Genomic DNA, 6985 nt, shown 5'->3' with positions numbered 1-6985 from the left:
GTCTCTCCTCTGCTTCCCTGTCTCTCCTCTGCTTCCCTGTCTCTCCTTCTCTGTCTCATCTGCTTCCATGTCATCCCTGCTTCCCTGTCTCTTCTGCTTCTATGTCTCCTCTGTTTCCTGTGTCTCCTCGGCTTCCCTGTCTCCTCTGATTCCCTGTCTCCTCTGCTTCTCTGTCTCCTCTGCTTCCGTCTCTCCTCTACTTCCCTGTCTCTCCTCTACTTCCGTCTCTCCTCTCATTCCCTGTCTCTCCTCTGCTTCTCTGTCTCCTCTGCTTCCCTGTCTCTCCTCTGCTTCCCTGTCTCTCCTCTGCTTCCCTGTCTCTCCTCTGCTTCCCTGTCTCTCCTCTGCTCCTGTCTCCTCTGCGTCCCTGTCTCTCATCTGCTTCCATGTTTCTCCTCTGCTTTCCTGTCTCTCCTGTGCTTTCCTGCCTCCTCAACTTCTCTGTCCTCTGCTTCTCTGTCTCCTCTGCTTCTCTGTCTCCTCTGCTTCCCTGTCTCCTCTGCTTCCCTGTCTCTCCTCTGCTTCTCTGTCTCTCCTCTGCTGCCATGTCTCTCCTTCTATGTCTCCTCTGCTTCCCTTTCATCCCTGCTTCCCTGTCTCTTCTGCTTCCCTGTCTCCCCTGTTTCCTGTGTCTCCTCTGCTTCCCTGTTTCCTCTGCTTCCCTGTCTCCTCTGCCTCTCTGTTTCCTCTGCTTCCCTGTCACTCCTCTATGTCCCTGTCTCTCCCCTGCTTCCCTGTCTCTCCTCTGCTTTCTTGTCTCTCCTCTGCTTCTCTGTCTCCTCTGCTTCCCTGTCTCTCATTTGCTTCCATGTTTCTCCTCTGTTTTCCTGTCTCTCCTCTGCTTTCCTGCCTCCTCAGCTTCTGTCTCCTCTGTCTCCTCTGCTTCCCTGTCTCTCCTCTGCTTCTCTGTCTCTCCCCTGCTGCCCTGTTTCTCCTTCTCTGTCTCATCTGCTTCCATGTCATCCCTGCTTCCCTGTCTCTTCTGCTTCTCTGTCTCCTCGGTTTCCTGTGTCTCCTCTGCTTCCCTGTCCCCTCTGCTTCCCTGTCTCCTCTGCTTCTCTGTCTCCTCTGCTTCCTTCTCTCCTCTGCTGCCCTGTCTCTCCTCTGCTTCTGTCTCCTCTGCTTCCCTGTCTCGCATGTGCTACCATGTTTCTCCTCTGCTTCCGTCTGTCCTCTCATTCCCTGTCTCTCCTCTGCTTCTCTGTCTCCTCTGCTTCCCTGTCTCTCTTCTGCTGCCCTGTCCCTCCTCTGCTCCTGTCTCCTCTGCTTCCCTGTCTCTCTTCTGCTGCCCTGTCCCTCCTCTGCTCCTGTCTCCTCTGCTTCCCTGTCTCGCATGTGCTTCCATGTTCCTCCTCTGCTTTCCTGTCTCTCTTCTGCTTTCCTGCCTCCTCAGTTTCTCTGTCTCGCCTCTGCTTCTCTGTCTCTCCTCTGCTGCCCTGTCTCTCCTTCTCTGTCTCCTCTGCTTCCCTGTCATCCCTGCTTCCCTCTTAGGGGGTAGCACAGAGAGGACTACTGTAGACTCTGAGCTTAATAATTGTCACTAGCAATGGTAAAATTAGATTGTAGGTCAAGGAGAGGATGTGGCTAGAGCGGCCGAGTTTGAAGTTGGAGAACCAACCAGGTTCGAGTCTCGGCGTCAGCTCAAGCACCCTGTGATTCTGGGCAAATCACTTAATATCCCCTTTACCTAACAAAATGAATGTGTCCATCCGTAATGCAATTTATGCTCATGTAAAGTGCTCTGATACTTTATGGTCGAGTTTGCGCTATATACAAGTCCAACAAATACAAGCATTTACAATGCAATAGGTCTCGCATTTGCGAGAGTTTATGCTATTGGCATTGGAAATGACAATGCCTTTTATTTATTTGTTTAAACAACCAACACATTAATAAAAGGCATTGTAATCTACAATGCCAATAGCTCAAACTCTAGTAAATGCGAGACCTATTGCATTGCAAATGCTTGTTCACCTTGTGTTCTGATTCTCTCGTATGGTGTATGTGTCTGCACGACTTTGCAGGCCAAGCCACTTCCTTGCAGGTGTCACGGCGGGTCTGCGGCCCACATGATGCTCCTCGGGCTACCTCACTTCCTCAGGCAGGGCGGGGCGAGAGGTGAGGCCTGGGGAGAGGCAGTCGGCCTCGGTGCACCCAGGAGGCAGGGGCAATGCGTCAGAGCGACATGCAGCTGGAGATGGGCTAGGCTATGCAGGCCAACAAGACACGAGGCAGCAGGCAAGGCCTCCTCTGGCCTCCAACAAGTGTTTGCGCCATGAGGAAACGCCAAGCTTTTTGCCCTGCACTGATCGAGCGCATCACAGCAGGCAGGACGGGGTTCCAGATTACGAATAGGTAAGTGCTGGCACAGGGGAGGCCAATGTATGGCACAGATCCACAGATGGTCGCACTCACCCACTAGGTATGTCAGCACCCGACCGCATGGGCCCATCTCCATGTCAGAGAACTGGTGACATGGGTTCCATGGGTCATGCAGCACAGTGCTTGCTCGCTGATGTGAACATTTTCAGTGCAGGCAGGGCACCATCAGTCTGGGCAGGGTTGTGCTGACCTCGTCGCCAGTGTAACAGTTGCGGCCTGCTGGTAATGGCGAGATAAGGCCACAGACCAAGGCAGGAATAATTAGGCCTCACACTTTCAATCTACTTATCTGCAATGGCCCGGAGCGACCTGCTCCCAGTTTATTTATCTCCTCGGGCCGCACCCAGCCCTCAGAGTGTGAAGTGGATACATTACATAGTAGAGGCCGGGTGGCACTCTATGCTAACCATCGCACTCCAACAAGTGATACAATTCCAAACATTTTATGTATTTTTACCCGAGGCCTGCTTGGGGTCGAGTTTGCGTTTAATAAAACTGCAAAAAAAAAGCGGGGGCAAGAGCAGAAGCCCTATTTACTTACTGGAGGTTCCATTCCTTGCCTTTCCCCCAGTCTCCCCTGAAACAGGGTGGATGTGGGTGGATAACATGTCTGCTTTGTGGTGTCATAGAAAACACTAGGGTGTGTGATGGGAAATCCACTATAAACTCAGTGCATTTCGTGGAATAAGAAGTTTATGTCATAAAATACATAATTACAATGCTAGATTCACCTGCAGGCGTTCATTGTGTACTATGCACAATGGTGCAGCTCATCTGGAGTTTCAATCACGCGATATTCAAATGGAGCGATCTATTGCACCATTGAGGGGATCGAAGAAAATCCTGTGGCAAAGGTGTGGAATGCAGTTGATCTCACACCTGCTGCATGCCTAATTCACAATGTTGGCAGAACCAGTACTGTCTTATCACTCATAGGCTGTGAGTTGGAGTTGCTCTCTGGGATAGGCTGACTCCTGGCCGTTGCCTAGCAGTCTAAGATGGTGAATGAAAATTGTATGAAACAGTAAAAGAATGTGATGAATGAGAGTCTGCAAACAAAAGCTTTTGAATGTAGGTGATAAAGCAAAAATTAAGCTACCGGTGCATATGAAGAAAGGATATTCCAAGTTTTCTGGGGAACCTGAAGTGTTGAAACTGGGAAAAACATCTGCCTGTTTGTAATGGTTCTTGGTGGAGTTTATCCAGGTTGGCCAAAGTCCATGTCACTACACACAAAGAATACAGTAATTACAATGGTCCTGATGTTGCCAGTGATACCGTGGAAGCTAAAAATGCTGAAACACCAGGTCATACTTTAGATAGGTTACCACATGGCACTAGATTGCAAATAAGAAAAGAGATGTTTACCTGAAAGAGCTGAACATTTTGTATTGTATTAACCACGCTGGTTTATTGTAACTTAGTTTGAAGTGAGTTTACAGTAATTATTTTTATGCATATAATTTTAGTATTAATTTATCTTGTTTTAGTTTTTTGATGTTTTGTGTATTTTGCTTATGAGGAAGAAGGTATGCAGTAATGTAGAAGAATGTTAAATGAAAGAATTCCATACACATTGTGTGCACTGTTGTGTACAGTCTAGCTTTGCAGCCAGCTTTGTTATGTCATTGTGTTCAAGTTTCAAGCCATGTTCTAAATTCTAAATGTGGGAAATGTCAGTTGCTTTGTGGAGTTGAAAGATGCGTGGATGCTCCATTAAAGCTTCTTTGTAAATGTTACTTGTTGATCACTGTTACTACCACGCAGTCTTTTCCTCTGGATTTACCAGTGGGTGAGCCTAGAAACCTGATAGTCGGGATTATTTACGATATCGGTGTGAATATGTTATGCAATGTTCGTTGATGTTTTCAAAGCATTTTTCCTTCACATTTATTTAAAAGAGAAAGTCGAAATGTGCGATGTTCTGTGTTCTTTTTTGCATCTTTTATATAGCGCGAACTCGACCCGAAGGTATTGGAGCGCTGTACATGAGCACCTTATTTACATTACATATTCAGGCACGGGGAGATTAAGTGATTTGCCCAGAATCACAGGATGTGGACGCGACCTCGAGGCTCGAACCCTGGTTTCCTGCACCAAAGTCGGCAGCGCAGAATGTGTGTACAGCACGGGTGCGGTTTTGGGAGCTACTTTTGACGTTTTGTGAGGCGACCCCGGGCCACTGTACCAAATAACAACCCTGGTTTGACAACAACAGGGAAAAAAAAGGCGGGAGGTGTGTCTTCCTTTCCTGAGGTCGAGTTTCTCAGCTGGGGCAACTGTTGTTATTTCAGAAATCCTGTGTCAGCAGAGACAACGAGAGCAGCGTGTCTCCAGTGACGATGGCCCTGTTTTCCGCGCCATCTCTGGGGAATGCTTTGAAATGAAGAACAGCTCTGCGAGGCTTGTTATAAACTACAGGTCTAGCCAGGAAGAGGGGCGGGGTGCAGGAAACAGTCACAGCACTCCACCGCCAGACTCTCCCGGCGCAGAAACGGAATGCCTCCAACACCCTCTCCCCACCCGAGGCAAACTGAAGCATAGCAGGCGTTTCTGTCTTGTACTTGTGCGCGCGTCACCTATTTATTAACAATCTTTGACCGGAAAGAAGGGAGAGAAAATCAGCAGGTGGTGGTGGTGGGGGGGGGGGGGGGGGGGGCAGGAGGAGAAAGACAGGAAACAGTGACAAAGGGAGAAAGCAGTGATGAAAAATAACCTTAAAGAGTGAGGTAAAAGGGCATGTAGGAAAGGGTGGTGGATGAAAAAGGGGAGAGGCTGCATTAAGATTAGACAGCCTTGGTATTCAGCACCCTCCATGTTAGACTTGGCATCTTTGGGCATGCTTCCCCTCAGTTTTTGCTTTATGACCTCCCGGTTTTTACTCTGTTTTTGCTGGCGTAGTGTTTCTGCGCATTTTTCTCACTGCTGATCAGTGTTAAAGTGCAAGTGCTCCTGTGGTAAATTGCGTTATGGATTGGTGTTTCCATGATTGAATATTTGATTTACTGGTAAGTCTCTAGTAAAGTGCACTGTGTGTGCCAGGGCCTGTGAATCAAATGCTACTAGCTGGCCTGCAGCACCTATTGTGCCACCCACGTGAGTAGCCCTGAAAAGGTAACTCAGACCCGCCATTGCAGAGTCTGCGTGCAGTTTGTAACTGCCATGTCGACTTGGCCAGTGCACACACTTGTCAGTCCCTCACCTTCCCTTTTCTTGCATGTCAGCCACCCCTAAGGTAGACCCACGGTACCCCTGTGGGCCGGGTGCAGTGTATGTGAAAGGTAGGACATGCCCTGGTGTGTGTAGCATGTCCTGATAGTGAATTACGGCCAATTTCGTTTTTCGCTATTTCAAGGCTATCGGTTCCCCATAGGACAGAATGGGGAGTTTGTTTATAACATCTTATAAACATAACTGGCCCGGGGAATTAGGTAGGAAAATAAAGTTTAGTATGCCTGAACTTAGAATCTAAAGATGCATCTTTTAGTGAAGGCGATTTTTACATTCTGTGTTTGAAAATACCACTTTTAGAAAGTAGGTATTTTCTTGCTCAGTCATCCCGTGTGCCTCTGATGGAATGTGGATTGCCTGTCTCAGTTTTGGATGACAGAAGGCTGGGGAGCAGGAGTGGCTCCAGATAGTCTAGGGGGGTCAGGAAAGGGCTGAATAGACCTGGGCTGCAATTGGGGAAGGGGGAGGAGATTTCCTTGCACCTCAAAGGCCCTGGTCTGCCTCTGACCATGCCATCTCCACCTCCTGCCAGGAAGTCACACCCGAGAAGGCAGAACTGGTTCTGGCTGGGCACAGACACTCTCTGCCTAAAAGATCAAAGGATTTGGGGGTATAAATATTGGAGCCCAGACCCCTGAACTTTAGAACTATTTTGGACCAAGAAGACTGCCAAGAAGAAGAGCCGGAGAAGCTGTGAGGAAGAACTACCACTTTGCTGTGTGCTTCGCTGTGTTGGCCTGCAGTGGCTGCTTCTGTCTTGGGCAGTGAAAGGACTGGACTAAACTTTCTGCAATCTACTTTGTGAGTTTCTCCAAGGGCTTGAGGTAGACCTTGCCCCCTGTTCAAGAAGTTTCAGGAACACCAAAGACTTCAAGCTCTTCTGCCCTCAGCACTGGGGACTGTGTGTTTTGTGCTGCAACAGAAGAAAAGCAACCTGACGACGTCTACAACGCCGCTGCCGACTCCTTGTCCTGAAGGCACCACAGAGGGCACCGCCACAATGCCGCACCGCAACCCTGGTCTCACCGAAAATGCCTGCTGACGCCGCCACCGAGCTGCTGCTCGCACCACGATCTGTGGGCACCGCACTCCGCACCGCCTCGCTTAACGATGACGCCTTGGTATCTCCGATGACGCCACTTCATGCTGAAATCAACGGCGCTGCTTGCACCGTGGTTCGAGGACATGGCTCGTAAAGTTACACGATCCACCGCTCTCATCCCGCACCGCAGCCTTGGCCTACCAAAGCCGGCACCATCGACTCCAGTTCATAAGCTGATGACAGCGCTTCAGCAATGATGACGCTGCTGCTTGCACCTTGACCTGCCAGCACTGCAACGAGCACCGCCTTCACCTCACACCGCGACCCTGG

The sequence above is a fragment of the Triturus cristatus genome, chromosome 6 (assembly GCF_964204655.1).
Source record: "Triturus cristatus chromosome 6, aTriCri1.1, whole genome shotgun sequence".
Classification (NCBI taxonomy): Eukaryota; Metazoa; Chordata; class Amphibia; order Caudata; family Salamandridae; genus Triturus; species Triturus cristatus.
Note: the sequence above shows the minus strand (reverse complement) of the source record.